Source organism: Macaca mulatta, chromosome 3 (assembly GCF_049350105.2).
Source record: "Macaca mulatta isolate MMU2019108-1 chromosome 3, T2T-MMU8v2.0, whole genome shotgun sequence".
NCBI lineage: Eukaryota > Metazoa > Chordata > Mammalia > Primates > Cercopithecidae > Macaca > Macaca mulatta.
This window is the reverse complement of record NC_133408.1, coordinates 68016066-68038365: the sequence shown is the minus strand read 5'-3', so window position 1 is coordinate 68038365 and position 22300 is coordinate 68016066.

Genomic DNA, 22300 nt, shown 5'->3' with positions numbered 1-22300 from the left:
AAGCAGTTTGAAATCACTGTTTCTGTGGAATCTGAAGAAGGACATTTGGGAACGCTCTTTAGAATATGGAGAAAGAAATATCTTCAGATAAAAACCAAAAGGAAGCTTTCTGTGAAACTGCTATGTGTCATGTGAATTCCTCTTTCTCAGTTAAGCTTCTCTTTTCATTGAGCAATTTTCTAACACTGTTTATATTCAGTGTGTGAAGGGATATTCGGGAGTGCTTTGAGGCTTATGGTGAAAAACGAAATATGTTCAGATAAAAACTGCAGAGAGTGTTTCCGAGGAATTGCTTTGTGACCAGTACATTTCACTCACAGTGTTATACCTCTCTTCTCATAAAGGATTGGGGAATTCCTTTTGGAGAAAATGCTATCAAGGGACATTCAGGAGTACATGGACAGCTATGGTGAAAAAGGAAATATCCTCAGACAAAAGCTGGAAGGAAGATTTCCGTGAATCTGCTTTTTGCTATGTTTATTCATCTCACATAGTTAGAGCTTTCTTTACATTACGCTGTTTGGAAACTGTCATGTACGGTTCCCCAAAGGGACATGCGGGAGCACATTCAGGCTTATGGTGAAATAGGAAATATCTTCAGATAAAAACTGGAGAGAAGCTTTCTGAGAAACTGCTTTGTGATGTGTGCATTCCACTCAGGGAGTTTTACCTCTTTTCTCATATGGCAGTGATTGAACACCTTTCCTGTAAAACCGAAAAAGTGATATTTCAGAGTGCTTTGAAGACTATGGAAAAATGAAATATCAGAGAGAAGCGTTCCAAGAAACTGTTCTCTGATACGTGCATTCATTTCACAGAGTTAAAGTTTACTCTACATTTCCCAGTTTGGAAACTCTGTCTTTGAGGAATCTGCGATGGTATATTATGTGGCTCCCAGAGGCCTGTGGTGAGCAAGGAAATGTCTTCCTTTGAAAACTGGAGAGAACGTTTCTGAGAAACTACTTGTGACGTGTGTATTCATCTCATAGAGTTAAATCATTCTTTGGTTTGAGCAGTTTGAAATCACTGTTTCTGTGGGATCTGAGGAAGGACATTTGGTAATGCTCTTTAGACTATGGAGAAAGAAATATCCTCTGATAAAAACCAGAAGGAAGCTTTCTGTGAAACTGCTATGTATTGTGTGAATTCCTTTCACTCAGTTAAGCTTCTCTTTTCATTGAGCACTTTTCTAACACTGTTTATGTTTATCATGCGAAGGGATAGTCATGAGTGCCCTGAGGCTTATGGTGAAAAAGGAAATATGTTCAGATAGAAGCTGGAGAGAGGCTTTCCGAGGAACTACGTTGTGACCCGTGTATTTCACTCACAGTGTTATACCTCTCTTTTCATATAGGATTGGGGAATGACTTTTGGAGAAAAAGTTAAAAAGGGACATTGGAGTGTATATGCACGGCTATTGTGAAGAAGGAAATATCCTCAGAGAAAAACAGGAAAGAAGCTTTCTGTGAATCTGCTTTTTGCTATGTTTATTCATCTCACATAGATAAAGGTTACTTCACGTTACACAGCTTGGAAATTCTGTCACGGATGGATCTGCAAAGGGTCATTTGGTAGCACATTCAGGACTAATGAGAGAATGGAAAAATCTTCACACAAAAACTGGAAAGAAGCTTACGGAGAAACTGCTTTGTGATGTGTGAAACTGCTTTGTGATATGCTGAAAAGGAAATACCCTCAAATAAAAACCAGAAGGAAACTTTCTGTGAAACTGCTCTCGGTCATGTGATTTCCACTCACACAATTAAGCTTCTCTTTTCATTGAGGAGTATTCTCACACTGTGTTTAGTCTGTGAAGGGATACTCGGGAGTGCCTTGAGGTTTATGGTGAAAACGGAAATAACTTCGGATAGACACTAGAGAGAAGCTTTCTGAGGAGCTGCTTTGTGATGTGTGTATTCCACTCACAGAGTTATACCTTTCTTCTTATAGAGGATTGGGGAATCCCTTTTGGAGAAAAAGAGACATTCAGGAGTATATAGACGGCTATTGTGAAAAAGGAATTATCCTCAGACAGAAATGGGAAAGAGGCTTTCTGGGAAACTGCTTTGTGATAGATATGTTTATTCATCCCACATAGATAAAACTTTCTTTATATTACGCAGTTTGGAAACTCCGTCAAGGACAGATTCACAAAGGGATATTTGGGAGTACCTTCAAAGCTATGGCGAAAAAGGAAATCTCTTCATATAAAAATTGGAGAGAAGCTTTCTGAGAAACTACTTTGTGATGTGTGCATTCCACTCAGAGAGATGTACCTCTTTTCTCATAAGGCAGTGTTTCATCACTGTTCCTGTAAAACTGAAAATGTGATATTTTGTAGCACATTGAAGTCTATGGTGAAAAGAGAAACCTCCTCAAATAAAACCCAGAAAGAAGTGTTCCAAAAAACTGCACTCTGATATGTGCATTCATTTCACAGAATTAAAGCTTACTCTACATTGCCCAGTTTGGAAACTCTGTCTTTGAGGAATCTGCAAAGGGGTATTAAGTTACTCCCAGAAGTCTGTGGTGAGCAAGGAAATGTCTTCCTTTGGAAACTGGAGAGAAGTTTTCTGAGCAACTGCTTTGCAGTGTGTGTATTCATTTCATAGAGTTAAACCATTCTTTGGATTGAGCAGTTTGAAATCACTGTTTCTGTGGAATCTGAGGAAGGACATTTGGGAACGCTCTTTAGAATATGGAGAACTAAATATACTCAGATGAAAACAAGGATGCTTTCTGTGAAACTGCTATGTGTCGTATGAATTCTTCTCGATCAGTTAAGCTTCTCTTGCATCGACCAGTTTTCATATTGTTTATGTTTAGCGTGTGAACAGATATTCGGGAGTGCTTTCAGGCTTACTGTAAAAAAGGAAATATCTTCATATAGAAAATGGAGAGAAGCTTTCCGAGGAACTGCTTTGTGATGTGTGCATTCCACTCAGAGTGTTATACATCTATTCTCACACAGCATCGGGAAAACATTTTCCAGAAAAAGCTACCAAGGGATATTTAGGAGCATATTTATGCCTATGGTGAAAAAGGAAGTAACCTCAGAAAAAAACTGGAAAGAAGCTTTCTGTGAATCTACTTCTTGTTATATTTATTCATCTCACATAGGTAATGCTTTCGTTACATGACGCAGCTTGGAAACTCTGTCATGGACATATCCGTGAAGGGACATTTGGGATCACATTCAAGGCTCTGGTGAAAATGGAAATATATTCAAATAAAAACTGATTAGAAGCTTTCTGTGAATCTGCTTTTTGCTATGTTTATTCATCACACATTGGTAAATCTTTCTTCACATTACACAGTTTGGAAACTCTGTCATGGATGTATCCACGAAGGGACATTCAGGAGCACATTCATGTCAATGTTGAAAAAGGAAATATCTTCAGAAAAATACCAGAGAGAAGTTTTCTGAGAAACGGTTTTGTGATGTGTGCATTCCACTCAGGGTGTTTTAACTCCTTTCTCATAAGGCAATGTTTGAACACTGTTCCTGTAAAACCGAAAATGTTATATTTTGGAGTGCATTGAAGACTATGGGGAAAAGTGAACTGTCGTGAAATAAAACCCAGAAAGAAGCATTCCGAGAAACTGCTCTCTGATATATGCATTCACTTCACAGAGTTAAAGCTTACTCTACATGGTCCAGTTTGGAAACACTGTCATTGAGGAATCTGTGAAGTTATAAGTGGCTCCCGGAGGCCTGTGGTGAACAAAGAAATGTCTTCCGTTGAAAACTGGAGAGAAGCTTTCTGAGCAACTGCTTTGTGATGTGTGTATTCATCTCATACATTTAAATCATTCTTTGGATTGAGCAGTTTGATATCATTGTTTCTGTGGAATGTGAGGAAGAACATTTGGCAATGCTCTTTAGAATATGGAGAAAGAAATATCCTCTGATAAAAAGCAGAAGTAAGCTTTCTGTGAAACTGCTATGTGTCACGTGAATTCCTTTCACTCTGTTAAGCTTCTCTTTTCATAGAGCACTTTTCTAACAATGTTTATGTTTAGCGTGCGAAGGGATATTTGTGAGAGCTTTGAGGCTTACGGTGAAAAAGGAAATATGTTCAGATAGAAACTGGAGAGAGGCTTTCCGAGGAACTGCTTTGTGACTTGTGCATTTCACTCGCAGCATTATACCTCTCTTTTTATAAAGGATTGGGGAACCCCTTTTGGAGAAAAAGATACCAAGGGACATTGGGGTGTACATGGACGGCTATAGTGAAAAAGGAAATATCGTCAGATAAAAACTGGAGAGAAGCTTTCTGAGAAACTGGTTGGTGATGTTTGCATTCCACTCAGGGATTTATACCTTTCTTCTCATAAGACACGGTTTTACCTGTAAAACTAAAGAAGTGATATTTGGAGCACATTTAAGACTATGGCGAAAAGTGAGATGTCGTTTAGTAAAACCCAGAAAGAACCACTCCAAGAAACTGCTCTCACGTGTCCATTCATTTCACAGAGTTAAAGCTCACTCTACATTTCCCAGTTTGGAAAGTCTGTCGTTGAGGATTCTGCAAAGGGATATTAACTGGCAACTGCAGGCCTGTGATGGGCAAGGAAATCTCTTGCGTTGAAAATTGGAGAAAAGGTTTCTGAGCAACACTTTTGTGATGTTTGTATTCATCTCATAGAATTAAATCATTCTTTAGATAAAGCAGTTTGAAATCACTGTTTCTGTGGAATCTGAGAAAGGACATTTGGGAACGCTCTTTAGAATATCCTGAAGAAGAAATAACCACAGATAGAAAGAAGAAGGAAGCTTTCTGTGAAACTGCTCTCTGTCTCGTGAATTCTTCTCACACAGTTAAGCTTCACTTTTCATTGCACAGTATTCTAACACTGTTTTAGTGTAGTCTGCGAAGGGATATTCGGGAGCGCTTTGAGGCTTGTGGTGAAAAAGGAAATATATTCAGATAGAAACTGGAGAAAAGCTTTCTGAGGAGCTGTATTGTAACATATGTATTCCACTCACAGAGTTTTACTTTTCTTTGCTTAGACGACTGGGGAATCTCTCCTGGAGAAGAAGCTACCAAGGGTCACTCGGGAGTATACGACGGCTATGGTGAAATTGGAAATATCCTCAGACAAAAACTGGAAAGAAGCTTTCTGTGAAACTGCTTTGTGATAGATATGTTTATTCATCTCACATAGATAAAACTTTCTGTATATTACACAGTTTGGAAACTCCATCATGGACGGATCCGTGACAGGACATTCGGGAACACATTCAGGCCTATGGTGAGAAACAAAATCTCTTCAGATAAAAACTGGTCAGAAGCTTTCTGAGAAACTGCTTTGTGATGTGTGCATTCCACTCAGGGAGTCCTACCTCTTTTCTCATAAAACAGTGTTTAAACATAGTTCCTGTAAAATCAAAAAAATGATATTTCAGATCGCCTTGAAGACTATGGCGAAAAGTGAAATATCCTAAAATAAAACCCAAAAAGAAGCATTCCAAGAAACTACTCTCTGATATGTGAATTCATTTCACAGAGTTAAATCTTACTCTACATTGCCCAGTTTGGAAACTGTTTTTAAGGAATCTGAGAAGGGATATTTAGTGTCGCCCAGAGGTCTGTGGTGAGCAAGAAAATGTCTTCCTTTGAAAACTGGAGAGAAGCTTTCTGAGCAACTGTTTTGTGATGTGTGTATTCGTCTCATAGGGTTAAATCATTCTTTGTATTGAACAGTTTGAAATCTCTGTTTCTTTGGAACCTGAGAAAGGCCATTTGGGAATGGTCTTTAGCATATGCTGAAAAAGAAATACCCTCAGATAAAAGCCAGAAGAAAGCTTTCTGTGAAACTGCTCTTGGTCATGTGAATTCCACTCACACAGTTAAGCTTCTCTTTTCATTGAGCAGTATTCTAACACTGTGTTTAGTCTGCAAAGTGATATTCATGAGGTCCTTGAAGTTTATGGTAAAAATTGAAATATCTCAGATAGAAACTGAAGAGAAGCTTTAGAAGGAGCTGCTTTGTGACTTGTGCATTCCACTCTCAGGGTTATACCTTTTACTCATAGAGGATTGGGGACTCCTTTTTTGAGAAAATGCTACCTGGGACATTCGGGAGTATATGGACGGCTATGGTGAAAAAGGAAATATCCTCAGCCAAACACTGGAAAGAAACTTTCCATGAAGCTGCTTTGTGAAAGATATGCTTATCCATTTCACATAGATAAAATTTTCTTTATGTTACGCAGTTTGGAAACTCAGTCATGGATGGATCGACGAAGGGACATCCAGGAACACATTCAGGCCCATGGTGAAAAAGGAAATATCATCAGATAAAAAATTGTGAGAAGCTTTCCTAGAAATTGCTGTGTGATGTGTGCATTTCACTCAGGGAGTTATACCTCTTTTCTCAAAAGGAAGTGTTTGAACACCGTTCCTGTAAAACCAAAAAACGAATATTTTGGAGATCATTGAAGACCAATGTGAAAAGTGAAATATCCTCAAATAAAACCCAGATACAATCATTCCAAGAAACTGCTCTCTGATATGTGCATTCATTTCACAGAATTAAAGCTTACCCTACATTGCCCAGCTTGGTAATTCTGTCTTTGAGGAATCTGCAGAAGGATATTTAGTGAAGCCCGAGGCCTGTAGTGAGGAAGGAATTGACTTCCGATGAAAACGGGCGAGAAGCTTTCTGAGAAACTACACTGTGATGTGTGTATTCATCTCATAGAGGTAAGCTATTCTTTGGATAGAGCATATTGAAATCACTGCTTCTGTGGAATCTGAGGAAGGACATTGGAAATGGTCTTTAGAATATGGAGAAATACATATCATCAGATATAAACAAGAAGGGAGCTTTCTGTGAAAATGCTGTGTGTCTTGTGAATTCCTCACTCAATTAAGCTTTTCTTTTCATTGAGAGGTTTTCAAACATGGTTTATGTTTAGCGTGCGAAGGGATATTTGGGAGCGCTTTGAGGCTTACAGAGAAAAAGGAAATATGTTCAGATAGAAACTGGAGAGAAGATTTCCGAGGAACTGCTTTGTGACGTGTGCATTCCACTCCCAGTGTTATACCTCTCTTCTCATACAGCATCGTGGAAACTCTTTTGGACAAAAAGGTACCCAGTGATATTTGGGAGCATATTGACAAATATGGTGAAAAGGGAAATAGCCTCAGAGCAAAGCTGGAAAGAAGCTTCTGTGAAACTGTTCTGTGACATGTGTGTTCATCTCACATAGATAAAACTTGCTTTACATTATGCAGCTTGCAAACTCTGTCATGGACGGATCTGTGAAGGGACATTTGGGAGCATATACAGGATTATGGTGAGAAAGGAAATATCTTCAGATAAAAACTGGAAAGTAGCTTTCGGTGAATCTGCTTTATTGCTATGTTATTCATCTCACATAGATAAAACTTTCTTTACATTATGAAGCTTGGAAACTCCGTCATGGATGGAACCACGAAGGGACATTTGGGGGAACATTCAGACCTATGGTGAAAAAGGAAATATCTTCAGAAAAAAAACGGAGAGAAGTGTTCTGAGAAACTGCTTTGTGATGTGTACATTCCACTCAGGGAATTTTACCTCTTTTCTCTTTACCTCATTTCTCATAAGGGATTGTTTGAACACTGTTCCTGTAAAACCAAAAAAGATATATTTCGGAGTACATTGAAGACTATAGGGAAAAGTGAGCTCCTCTTAAATAAAACCCAGAGAGAAGCATTCCAAGAAACTGCTCTCTGATACATGTATTCATTTCATAGAGTTAAAGCTTACTCTAAATTGCCCGGTTTGGAAACTCTGTCTTTGAGAAATCTGTGAAGGTATATTTAGTGGTGCCCGGAGGCCTGTGGTGAGCAACATGCCTTCCAATTAAAACTGGAGAGAAGCTTTCTGAGCAACTGCTTTGTACGTGTGTATTCATGTCATAGAATTAAATCAATTTTGGAGTGAGCAGTTTGAAAGCACTGTTTCTCTGGAATCTGAAGAAGGACATTTGGGAATGCTCTTTACAATATGGAAAAAGAAATATACTCACATAAAAACCAGAAGGAAGCTTTCTGTGAAACTGCTATGTGTTATACGAATTCCTCTTGCTCAGTTAAGCTTCTCTTTTCATTGAGCAGTTTTCTAACACTGTTTATGTTTAGTGTGTGAAGGGATATTTGTGATCACCTTGAGGCTTAAGGTGAAAAAGGAAATATGATCAGATCGAAACTGGAGAGAAGTTTTCCGAGAAACTGCTTTATGGTGTGTGCATTCCACTCACAGTGTTATACCTCTCTTCTCATACAGCATCGGGGAAACCCTTTTGGACAAAAAGATACTAAGGGATATTGGGGAGCATATTGACGAATATGGTGAAAAGGGAAATGGCCGCAGACAAAAACGAGAAAGAAGTTTTTCTGTGAAACTGCTCTGTGCTATGTGTATTCATCTCATATAGATAAAGCTTTCTTTACCTTGCACAGCTTGGAAACTCTGTCAGGGATGGATACGTGAAGTGACATTCAGTAGCGTATGCAGGACTATGGTGAAAAAGGAAATATCTTCATATAAAAACTGGAAAGCAGCTTACTGTGAATCTGCTTTTTGCTATATTTATTCAACTGACATAGATAAAGCTTTCTTTACATTGCGCAGCTTGGAAACTCCATCATGGATGGAACCATGAAGGAACATTCGTGAGCACATTCAGACCTATGGTGAAAAAGGAAATATCTTCAGTTAAAAACCGAAGAGAAGGGGGCCGGGTGCGGTGGCTCAAGCCTGTAATCCCCGCACTTTGGGAGGCCGAGACGGGCGGATCACGAGGTCAGGAGATCGAGAGACGATCCCGGCTAACACGGTGAAACCCCGTCTCTACTAAAAAATACAAAAAACTAGCCGGGCGAGGTGGCGGGCGCCTGTAGTCCCAGCTACTCGGGAGGCTGAGGCAGGAGAATGGCGTAAACCCGGGAGGTGGAGCTTGCAGTGAGCTGAGATCCGGCCACTGCACTCCAGCCTGGGGAAAGAGTGAGACTCCGTCTCAAAAAAAACAAACAAACAAACAAACAAACAAAAAAAACCGAAGAGAAGCTTTCTGAGAAACTGCTTTGTCATGTGCGCATTTCACTCAGGTAGTTATACCTCTTTTCTCATAAGGTAGTGTTTGAACACGGTTCCTGTAAATCTGAAAAAGTGATATTTCGGAGTGCATTGAAGACTGTGGCGAAAATTCAACCATCCTCAAATGAAACTCAGGAAGCAGCATTCCAAGAAACTGCTCTTTGATATGTGAATTCATCTGACAGTGTTAATGCTTACTCTACATTGCCCAGGTTGTGAACTCTGTCTTTGAGGAATCCGTGAAGGGATATTAAGTGGCGCCCAGAGGCCTGTGGTGAGCAAGGAAACGTCTTCCTTTGAAAAATGGAGGAAAGCTTTTTGAGCAACTGCTTTGTGACATGCTTATTCATCTCATAGAGTTAAATCATTCTTTGGATGGAGCTGTTGGAAATCACTGTTTGTGTGGAATCTGAGGAAGGACATTTGGGAACGCTTTTTAGAATTTGGAGAGAGAAATATCCTTGGATAAAAACCAGAAGGAAGCTTTCTGTGAAACTGCTATGTGTCACGTGAATTCCTCTCACTCAGTTAACCTTCTCTTTCATTGAGCAGTTTTCTAACACTGTTTATGTTTAGCATGCGAAGGGATAATCAGGAGTGCATAGAGACTTATTGTGAAAAAGGAAATAAGTTCAGATAGAAACTGGAGAGAAGCTTTCCGAAGAACTGCTTTGGGACATGTGAATTCCACTCACAGAGTTATACCTTTCTTCTCATAGAGGATTGGGGAATCCCTTTGGGAGAAAAAGCTACTAAGGGACAGTCAGGAGTATATGGACGGTTATGGTGAAAAAGGAAATATCCTCAGATGAATACTGGAAAGAAGCTTTCTGTGAAAAGGCTTTGTGATAGATACATTAATTCATTTCACAAAGATAAAACTTTTTTTATATTATGCAGTTTGGAAACTCCATCACGGATGGATCCTTGATGGGACATTTGGTAGCACATTCAGGCTTATGGTGAAAGGGAAATATCTTCAGATAAAAACTGGAGAGAAGCTTTCTGAGAAAATGCTTTGTGATATGTGCTTTCCACTCAGGGAGTTTTACATCTTTTCTCATAAGGCAGTGTTTGAAAACCGTTCCTGTAAACCTGAAAAAGTGATATTTTGGAGCACATTGAAGACTATTGGGAAAGGTAAAAGATCTTCAAATAAAACTCAGTAAGAAGCATTTCAAGAAACTACTGTCTGATATATGCATTTATTTCAAAGAGTTAAAGCTTTCTCTACATTGCCCATTTTGGAAACTCTGTGTTTGAGGAATCTGCCAAGGGATATTAAGTGGTGACCGAGGGCTTGTAGTGTGCAAGGAAATGTCTTCAGATGAAAACTGGAGAGAAGCTTTCTGAGTAACTGCTTTGTGATGTGTGTGTTCATCTCATAAAGTTAAATCATGCTTTGGATTGAGCAGTTTGAAATCACTGTTTCTGTGGAACCAGAGGAAGGACATTTGGGAAGGCTATTCAGAATATGCTGAAAAAGAAATACTCATATAAAAACCAGAAGTAAGCCTTCTGTGAATCTGCCCTGTATTATGTGAATTTCACTCGCACAGTTAAGCTTCCCTTTTCATTGAGCAGTATTCTAACCCTGTTTTTGTTTAGTCTGCGAAGGGATATTCGGGAGTGCTTTGAGGATTATGGTGAAAATGGAAATATCTTCAGATAGAAACTGGAGAGACGCTTTCTGAGGAGCTACTTTGTGAAGTGGGCATTTCACTTACCATGTTTTGTCCTTCTTCTCATAGAGGATCGGGGAATCCCTTTTGGAGAAAAAGCTACCAAGGGACATTCAGGAGTACAGGGATGGCTATGGTGAAAAAGGAAATATCTTCAGACGAAAATGGGAAAGAAACCTTCTATGAAACTGATTTGTGATAGATATTTTTATTCAACTCACATAGATAAAATTTTCTCTATAATACACAGTTTGGAAACTCCGTCATGGACGGATCTGCAAAGGAACTTTCGGGAGCACATTCAGGCATATGGTGAGAAAGGAGATATCTTCAGATAAAAACTGGATAGAAGCTTTCTGAGAAACTGACTTGTGATGTGTGCTTTCCACACTTGGAGTTATAACTCTTTTCTCCTAAGGCAGTGTTTGAACACTGTTCCTGTGAAACTGAAAAAGTAATATTTCGGAGCACACACAAGACTATGGAGAAAAGTGAAATATCCTGAAATAAAACACAGAATGAAGAGTTCCAAGAAACTGCTCTCTGACAAGTGCATTCATTTCAGAGAGTTAAAGCTTACTCTACATTTCCCAGTTTGCAAAATCTGTCTTTGAGGATTCTGCATAGGGATATTAAGTGGTGACCGGAGGCCTGTGGTGAGCAACGATATCTCTTCCATTGAAAACTGGAAAGAAGCTTTCTGAGCAACTGCTTTGTGATGTATGTATTAATCTCATAGAGTTAAATCATTCTTTGGATTGAGCAGTTTGAAATCACTGTTTCTGTGGAACCTGAGAAAGGACATTTGGGAACGCTCTTAAGAATATGTTGAAAAAGGAATACCCTTTGGTAAAAACCAGAAGGATCTTTCTGTGAAACTGCTCTAGGTCACGTGAAGTCCACACGTACAGTTAAGCTTCTGTTTTCATTGAGCGGTATTCTATCACTGTTTTAGGTTTGTCAGCTAACGGATACCCGGGAGCGCTTTGAGGCTTACGGTGAAAACGGAAATATCTTCAGACAGATAATGAAAAGAAGATTTCCGAGAAGCTGCTTTGTGATATTTGTATTCCACTCACAGAGTTATCCTTTTCTTCTCATAGAGGATTGGGTAATACCGTTTGGAGAAAATGCTACCAGATGACATTAGGGATTCTATGGACTGCTTTGGTGAAAAAGGAAGTATCCGCAGACAAAAACTGGAAAGAAGCTTTATGTGAAACCGCTTTGTGATAGATATGTCTATTCATCTCACATACATAAAACTTTATTTCTATTACACAGTTTTGAAACTGCATCACGGATGGATTCATGAAGGGACATTCGGGAGCATATTCAGGCCTATGGGGAAATATCAAATATCTCCAAATATAATCTGGAGAGAAGCTTTCTGAGAAACTGTTTTGTGATATGTGTATTCCACTCAGGGAGTTATACTTCTTTTCTCATAAGGCAGTGTTTGAACACTGTTGCTGTGAAACTGAAAAAAATGATATTTTGCAGTGCATTGAAGACTATGGTGAAAAGTGAAATATCCGAAAATAAAACTCAGAAATAAGTATTTCAAGAAACTGCTCTCTGATGTGTGCATTCATTTCAGAGAGTTAAAGCTTACACTACAGTGCCCAGTTTTGAAACTCTGTCTTTGAGGAATCTTTGAAGGGATATTAAATGGCGAGCAGAGGCTTGTGGTGACAAAGGAAACGTCTTCCAATGAAAACTGGAGAGAAGCTTTTGGAGAAACTGCTTTGTGATGTGTGTGTTCACCTCATAGAGTTAAATCGTTTTTTGGATGAAGCAGTTTGAAATCACTGTTTCTGTGGAACCTGAGAAAGAACATTTGGGAACGCATTTAATAATATGCTGAAAAAGAAATACCCTCCAATAAAAACAAGAAGGAAACTTTCTGTGAAACTGCTGTAGGTCACGTGAATTCCAGTCGCACATTTAAGCTTCAGTTTTCATTGAGCAGTATTCTAACACTGTTTTAAGTTATTCAGCTAAGGGATACTCTGGATCACATTGAGGCTTACGGTGAAAACGGAAATATCTTCAGATAGATACTGGAGAGAAGATTTCTGAGGAGCTGCTTTGTGACATGTGCATCGACTCACAGAGTTATACCTTTCTTCTCATAGAGGATTGAAGGATCCCATTTGGAGCAAACACTACCAGGGGACATTCGGGATTATATGGACAGCTATGGTGAAAAAGGAAATAGCCTCAGACAAAAACTGGAAAGAAGCTTTCTGTGAAACTGCTTTGTGATAGATATGTCTATTCCTCTCACATAGATAAAACTTTCTCTCTATTATGCAGTTTTGAAACAGCGTCATGACGGAATCGCGAAGGGACATTTGGGAGCACATTCCGGCCTGTGGGGAAATAAGAAATATCTTCAGATAAAAACTGGAGAGAAGCTTTCTGAGAAACTGATTTGTGATGTGTGCATTCCACTCAGGTAGTTATACCTCTTTCTCATAAGGCAGTGTTTGAGCACTGTTCCTGTAAAACTGAAAAAGTGATATATGGCCAGGCATTGAAGACTATGGTGAAAAGTGAAATATCCTGAAATAAAACCCAGAAAGAAGTGTCCTAAGAAACGGCTCTCTGACGTGTGCATTCATTTCAGAGAGTTAAAGCTTACACTACGTTTCCCAGTCTGGAAACTCTGTCTTTGTGGAATCTGTGAAGGGATATTAAGTGGTGCCCGGAGGCTTGTGGTGAGAAAGGAAACGTCTTCTGATGAAAACTGGAGAGAAGCTTTCGGAGCAACTGCTTTGTGATGTATTTGTTCATCTCATAGAGTTAAATTGTTTTTTGGATGAAGCAGTTTGAAATCACTGTTTCTGTGGAAACTGAGAAAGAACATTTGGGAAAGCATTTAATAATATGCTGAAAAAGAAATACCCTCCAATAAAAACAAGAAGGAAACTTTCTGTGAAACTGCTCTAGGTCACGTGAATTCCAGTCGCACATTTAAGCTTCAGTTTTCATTGGGCAGTATTCTAACACTGTTTTAAGTTATTCAGCTAAGGGATACTCTGGATCACATTGAGGCTTACGGTGAAAACGGAAATATCTTCAGATAGATACTGGAGAGAAGATTTCTGAGGAGCTGCTTTGTGACGTGTGCATTCCACTCACAGAGTTATACCTTTCTTCTCATAGAGGATTGAAGGATCCCATTTGGAGCAAACACTACCAGGGGACATTCGGGATTATAAGGACGGCTAAGGTGAAAAAGGAAATAGCCTCAGACAAAAACTGGAAAGAAGCTTTCTGTGAAACTGCTTTGTGATAGATATGTCTATTCCTCTCACATAGATAAAACTTTCTCTCTATTATGCAGTTTTGAAACAGCGTCATGACGGAATCGCGAAGGGACATTTGGGAGCACATTCCGGCCTGTGGGAAAATAAGAAATATCTTCAGATAAAAACTGGAGAGAAGCTTTCTGAGAAACTGATTTGTGATGTGTGCATTCCACTCAGGTAGTTATACCTCTTTCTCATAAGGCAGTGTTTGAGCACTGTTCCTGTAAAACTGAAAAAGTGATATATGGCCAGGCATTGAAGACTATGGTGAAAAGTGAAATATCCTGAAATAAAACCCAGAAAGAAGTGTCCTAAGAAACGGCTCTCTGACGTGTGCATTCATTTCAGAGAGTTAAAGCTTACACTACATTTCCCAGTTTGGAAACTCTGTCTTTGAGGAATCTGTGAAGGGTTATTAAGTGGCACCTGAAAGCTTGTGTTGAGAAAGGAAAAGTCTTCCAATGAAAACTGGAGAAAAGCTTTCAGAGCAACTGTTTTGTGATGTGTGTATTCATCTCATAGAGTTAAATGATTCTTTGGATTCATTGGTTTGAAATCACTGTTTCTGTGGAACCTGAGAAAGGACATTTGGGAACGCTCTTAAGAATATGCTGAAAAAGAAATACCCTCCAACCCTCCAATAGAAACCAGAAGGAAACATTTTGTGAAACTGCTCTAGGTCACGTGAATTGCACTCACACAGTTAATCTTCCGTTTTCATTGAGCAGTATTCTAACACTGTTTAGGTTAGTCAGGTAAGGGATACTCGGGAGCGCTTTGAGGCTTACGGTGAAAATGGAAATACCTTCAGATAGATACTGGAGAGAAGTTTTCAGAGGAGCTGCTTTAAGACCTGTGCATTCCACTCACAGAGTTATACTTTTCTTCTCATAGAGGATTGGGGAATCCCGCTCGGAGAAAATGCTACCAGGGGACATTTGGGAGTATATGGATGGCTATGGTGAAAAAGGAAATAGCCTCAGACAAAAACTGGAAAGAAGCTTTCTGTGAAACTGCTTTCAGATAGATATGTCTATTCATCTCACATAGTTAAAACTTCCTTTCTATTACACAGTTTTGAAACTGCATCATGGACGGATTCACAAAGGGACATTTGGGAGCACATACAGGCATGTGGGGAAAAAGGAGATATCTTCAGATAAAAACGGAAGAACTGTTTTCTGAGAAACTGCTTTGTGATGTGTGCATTCCACTCAGGGAGTTATACCTCTTTTCTCATCAGGCAGCGTTGGAACATTGTTCCAGTAAACCTGAAAAAAGTGATATTTTGCAAAGCAGTGAAGACTGTGGCGAAAAGTGAAATATCCTGAAATAAAACCCAGAAAGAAGCGTTCCAAGAAACTGTTCTCTGACGTGTACATTCATTTCAGAGAGTTAAAGCTTACACTATGATACCCAGTTTGGAGACTCTGTCATTGAGGAATCTGTGAAGGGATATTAAGTGGCGCCCGGAGGCTTGTGGTGAGAAAGGAAATGTCTTCAGATGAAAACTGGACAGAAGCTTTCGGAGCAACTGCTTTGTGATGCCTGTATTCATCTCATAGAGTTAAATCATTCTTTGGATTGAGCAGTTTGAAATCACTGTTTCTGTGGAATTGAGAAAGGACACTCGGAAATGCTGTTAAGAATATGCTGAAAAAGAAACACCCTCGGATAAAAACCAGAAGGAAACTTTCTGTGAAACTGCTCTAGGTCATCTGAAGTCCACTCACACAGTTAAGCTTCTGTTTCCTTTGACAACTATTCTAACACTGTTTTAGTATAGTCTGCGAAGTAATAATCTGGAGCGATTTGGGGATTACGGTGAAGAAGGAAATATCTACATATAAAAACTGGAGAGAAGATTTCTGAGGAGCTGCTTTGTGACGTGTGCATTACACTCACAGAGTTATGCTTTTCTTCTCATAGAGGATTGGGGAATCCCGTTTGGAATAAACGCTACCAGGGGACATTTGGGGGTATATGCATGGCTATGGTGAAAAAGGAAATATTCTCAGACAAAAATGGCTTCTTGTGGGGAAAGCTGTTACACTGTGAGAAGAATTCACAGATCACAAAGAAGTTTCTCAGAAAGCTTCTTTCTCTTTTTTAACGCAGGATATTCACTTTGGCCCTAGAGTCTTCAAAGGGATCCAAAAAATCAGTTTTCGGATTCCCCAGAAATAAGGTTAGCAAATAGGTCCACGAAATAGAGCTGTAACTCAGGGAGTGGAAGTCACACATCAAAAATCAGTTTCTAAAAAAGTTTCTTTCAGGTTTTTATCCGAAAACATTTTCTTCTTCACCATAGCCCTCCAAGGGCTTCCAAATATCACTTTGCAAATTCCACAAGAACACTTAGCGAACGGCTTCCTGAGGGGAAAGCTTCAACTCTGTGAGATGAATTCACATATTAGAAACAAATTTCTCAGAATGCTTCTCTCTCATTTTTATCAGATGGTATTTCCTTTGGCCCTATAGTTTTCAAAGGGATCCGAAATATCAGTTCTCAGATTCCACAGAAATAGGGCTAGCAAAGAGCATCATGAAATACGGCTGTAACTGATTGAGTTGAAGTCACACATCCAAAGCAATTTCTCAGAAAGCTTCTTTCCAGTTTTTATCTGAGGATATTTCCTTTTTCACCATAGCTCTCCATGGACTTTCAAATATCACTTTCCAAATTCCACAAGAACAGTCTTAGTGAACGGCTTCCTGAGGGGAAAGCTGTAACTCTGTGAGATGAATTCACAGATCACAAAGCAATTCCTCAGTAAGCTTCCTTTCAGTTTTTATCTGAGGATATTTTCTTTTTCACCATAGACCTCCATGGGCTTCCAAATATGTCTTTGCAAACTCCACAAGAACAGTCTTAGTGAAAGGCTTCTTGAAGGGAAAGCTGTAACTCTGTAAGATGAATTCACAGATCACAAAGAAGGTTTTCAGAAAGCTTCTTTCTCTTTTTTATCAGAGGACATTTCCTTTGGCCCTATACTCTTCAAAGGGATCCGAAATATCAGTTCTTAGATTTCAAAGAAGGAGGGCTAGCAAAAAGCTCCACGAAATACAACTGTAACTCAGTGAATTGAAGTCACACATCACAAAGCAGTTTCTCAGAAAGGTTCTTTCCAGATTTTATTTGAGGATATTTCCTTTTTCAACTTAGCCCTCCATGGGCTTAAATATCATTTTGCAAATTCCTCAAGAACAGTCTTAGCAAACGGCTACCTGTGGGGAAAGCTGTAACTCTGCGAGATGAATTCACAGATCACAAAGAAGTTTCTCGGAAAGCTTCTTCCTCTTTTTTCCTGGAGGATATTTCCATTGACCCTATAGACTTCAAAGGGATCCGAAATATCAGTTCTCAGATTCCACAGAAATAAGGCGAGCAAACAGCTCTCCGAAACAGAGCAGTAACTCAGTGAGTGGAAGTCACACATCACAAAGCAGTTTCTCAAAAAGCTTCTTTCCAGTTTTTATCTGAGGATATTTTCTTTTCACCATAGCCATCCATGGGCTTCCAAATATCACTTTGCAAATTCTGCAGGAACAGGCTTAGTGAACGGCCTCCTGAGGGGAAAGCTGTAACTCTGTGAGATGAATTCACAAAACACAAAGCAGTATCTCAGAAAATTTCCTTTCAGTTTTTATCTGAGTATATTTTCTTCTTCATCATAGCCCTCCATGTGCTTCCAAATATAACTTTGCAAATTCCACAAAAACAGTCTTAGCGAACGGCTTCTTGAGGGGAAAGCAATAACTCTGTGAGATGAATTCACGTATCACAAAGAAGTTTCTCAGAAAGATTCTTTCTCTTTTTTATGGGACGATATTTCCTTTGGAACTGTACCCTTTAAAGGGTTCTGAAATATTACTTAGCAGATTCCACAGAAATAAGGCTAACAAACAGCTCCACGAAATACAGCTGTAACTCTGAGTGGAAGTCACACATCACAAAGCAGTTTCTAAGAAAGCTTCTTTCCAGTTTTTATCTGAGGATATTTTATTTTTCCCCATAGCCCTCCATCGGCTTCCAAATATTACTTTGCAAATACCACAAGAACAGTCTTAGCGAAAGGCTTCTTGAGGGGAAACTGCTATTCTGTGAGATCAATTCAGAGATCACAAGGAAGTTTCTCAGAAATCTTCTTTCCATTTTTTATCTGAGGATATTTCCTTTGGCCCTATTGACTTCAAATGAATCTGAAATATCAGTTATTAGATTCCACAGAAATAAGGCTAGCAAACACCTCCATGAAATACAGCTGTAATTCAGTGTGTGGAATTCACACATCACAAAGCAGTTTTTCAGAAAGCTTCTTTCCAGTTTTTATCTGAGGATATTTTCTTTCTCACCAAAGTCCTCCATGGGCTTCCAAATATCACTTTGCAAATTTGCCAAGAACACTCCTAGCGAACGGCTTCTTCAGGGGAAAGCTGTAACTCTGTGAGATGAATTCACCATCATAATGAAGTTTCTCAGTGAGATTCATTCTCATTTTTATCGTAGGACATTTCCTTTGGCCCTATAGTCTTCAAAGAGATCCGAAATATCTGTTCTCAGATTCCACAGAAATAAGGCTAGCAAACAGCTCCATGAAATACAGCTGTAAGACGGTGAGTGGAAGTCACACATCACAAAGCAGTTTCTCAGAATGCTTCTTTCCAGTTTTTATCTGAGGATATCTTCTTTTTCACCATAGCCCTCTATGGGCTTCCACATATCACTTTGCAAATTCCACAAGAAGAGTGTTAGCGAACGACTTCTTGAGGGGAAAGCTGTAACTCTGTGAGATGAATTAACAGAACACAAAGCAGTTTCTCAGAAAGCTTCTTTCCAGTTTTTATCTGAGGATATTTTCTTTTTCACCATAGCTCTCCTAGGGCTTCCAAATATTACTTTGCGAATTCCACAAGAAGAGTCTTAGCAAAAGGCTTCTTGTAGGGAAAGCTGGAACTCTATGAGATGAATTAACAGAAAACAAAGCAGTTTCTCAGAAAGCTTCTTTCGAGTTTTTATCTGAGGATATATTTGTTTTCACCATAGCCCTCTATTGGCTTCCAAATATCACTTCGCAATTTCCAAAACAACAGCCTTAGCGAAAGGCTTCTTGAGGGGAAAGCTATAAGTCTGTGAGATGAATTAACAGAACACAAAGCAGTTTCTCAAATAGCTTCTTTCTATTTTTTGTCTGAGGATACTTTGGTTCTCACTATAGCCCTTCAAGGGCTTCCAAATATCACTTTGAAAATTCCACTAGAACAGTCTTAACGAAAGGTTTCTTGATGGGAAAGCTGTAACTCTGTGAGATGAATTCCCAGATCACAAAGAAGTTTCTCAGTAAGCTTCTTTCTTATTTTTATCGAAGGATATTTCCTTTGGCCCTATATTCTTCAAAGGGATCCGAAATATCAGTTCTCAGATTCCACAGAAATAGGGCTAGCAAACAGCTCCATGAAATACAACTGTAACTCAGTGAGTGGAAGTCACACATCACCAAGCAGTTTCTCAGAAAGATTCTTTCCAGTTCTTATTTGAGGATATTCTCTTTTTCACCATAGCGCTATATGGTCTTTCAAATATCACTTTTCCAATTCCAAAAAAACAATCTTAGCGAACCGCTTCTGGAGGGGAAAGCTGTAACTCTTTTAGATGAATTAACAGACACAAAGAGTTTCTCAGAAAGCTTTTTTCCTGTTTTTATCTGAGGATATTTCCTTTGGTTGTATAATTCTCAAAGGGATCCATAATATCAGTTCTCAGATTCCACAGAAATAAGGCTAGCAAAGAGCTCCACGAAATACAGCTGTAACTCAGTGTGTGAAAGTCACACATCACAAAGCAGTTTCTCAGAAAGCTTCTTTCCAGTTTTTATCTGAGGACATTTTCTTTTTCACCATAGCCCCCTATGTACCTGCAAATATCACTTTGCATATTCCACAATAACAGCCTTCGCGAATGGCTTCTTGACGGGAAAGGTGTAAGTCTGTGAGATGAATTCACAGAACACAAAGCAGTTTCTCAGAAAGCTTCTTTGGAGTTTTTATCTGAGGATGTTTTCTTTTTCACTTTAGCCCTCCTTAGACCTCCAAATATCAGTTTGCAAGTTCCACAAGAATAGTCTTAGCGAAAAGCTTCTTGAGAGGAAAGCAGTAACTCTGTGAGATGAGTCTTCAAACGGATAAGAAACATCAGGTTTCAGAATTCACAGAAAAAAGACTAGCAAACAGATCCACGAAATACAGCTGTAACTCTGTGAGTGGAAGTCACACATCACAAAGCAGTTTCTCAGAAAGCTTCCTTCCAGTTTTTATCTGAGGATATTTTCTTTTTCTGCATAGCCATCCATGGGCTTCCAAATATCACTTTTCAAATTAAACAAGAACAGTCGTAGCAAAGGGCTTCTTGAGCGGAAACCTGTAACTCTGTGAGATGACTTCACAGATCACAAAGAAGTTTCTCAGAAAGCTTCTTTCTCATTTCGATCATAGCATATTTCCACTGGCCCTATAGTCTTCCAAGGGATCCAAAATATCAGTTCTCAGATTCCACAGAAATAAGGCCTGCAAAAAGCTCCACGAAACAGAGCTGTATCTCAGTGAGTGGAAGTCACACATCAAAAAGCAGTTTCTCAAAAATCTTTTTCTAAGTTTTTATCTGAGGATATTTTCCTTTTCACCACAGCACTCTATGGGCCCCAAATATCACTTTGTAAATTCCACAAGAACACTCTTAGCAAAGGGTTTCTTGAGCAAAAAGCTGTAACTCTGTGAGATGAATTGACAGAACCCAAAGCAATTTCTCAGAAAGCTTCTTTCTCATTTCTATCGGAGGATATTTCCTTTGGCCCTATTGTGTTCCAAAGGATCCGAAATATCAGTTCTCAGATTTCACAGAAATAAGCAAAGCAAACAGCTCCACGAAATACAGCTGTAACTCAGTGAGTGGAAGTCACACATCACAAAGCAGTTTCTGAGAAATCTTCTTTCCACTTTTAATCTAAGTATATTTTCTTTTTCACCATAGCCCTCTATGGGCTTCCAAATATCACTTTGCAAATTCCACAAGAACAGTCTTAGTGAATGGCTTCTTGAGGGGAAACCTGTAGGGTAACTCTGTGCGATGAATTCACAACACGAAGCAGTTTCTCTGAAAGCTTCTTTCCATTTTTTATCTGGAGATATTTTCTTTTTAACCATAGCCCTCTATGGGCTTCCAAATATCACTTTGCAAATTCAACAGGAACAGTCTTAGCGAAAGGCTTCTTGAGGGGTAATTTGTAACTCTGTGAGAAGAATTCACAAGTCACAAAGAAGTTTCTCAGAAAGCTTCTTTGTCATTTCTATCGGAGGATATTTCCTTTGGCCTTATAGTCTTCCAAGGGATCCGAAATAGCAGTTCTCACATTCCACAGAAATAAGGCTAGAAAACAGCTCCTCGAAATACAGCTGTAACTCAGTGAGTGGAAGTCACATATCACAAAGCAGTTTCGCAGAAAGATTCTTTCCAGTTTTTATCTGAGGATATTTTCTTTTTCTCCCTAGCCTTCCATGGGCTTCCAAATATCACTTTGCAAATTCCACAAGAACTGTCTTAGCGAAAGGCTTCTTGAGGGGAAACCTGTAACTCTGTGAGAGGAATTCACAGTTCACAAAGGTGTTTCTCAGAAAGCGTCTTTCTCATTTTTATCGGAGCCTATTTCCTTTGGCCCTATACCTTTCCATGGGATCCGAAATATCAGTTCTCATATTCCAAAGAAAGAAGGCTAACAAACAGCTCAAAGAAATATAGCTGTGACTCTGTGAGTGTAACTCACAAATCACAAAGAAGTTTCTCAGAAAGCTTCTTCCCAGTTTTTATCTGAGGTTATTTTCTTTTTCCCCATAGCCCTCCATGGGCTTCCAAATATCACTTGCAAATTCCAAAAAAACAGTCGTAGCAAACGGGTTTTTGAGGGGAAAGCTGTAATTCTGTGAGATGAATTCACACATCACAAGGGTGTTCCTTACAAAGCTTGTTTCTCATTTCTATCAGAGAATATTTCCTATGGTCCTATAGTCTTCAAAGGGATCCGAAATATCAGTTCTCAGATTTCACAGAAATATGACTAGCAAACACCTCAATGAAATACAGCTGTAACTCAGTGAGTGGAAGTCACACATCACAAAGCAGTTTCTCAGAAAGCTTCTTTCCAATTTTTATCTGAG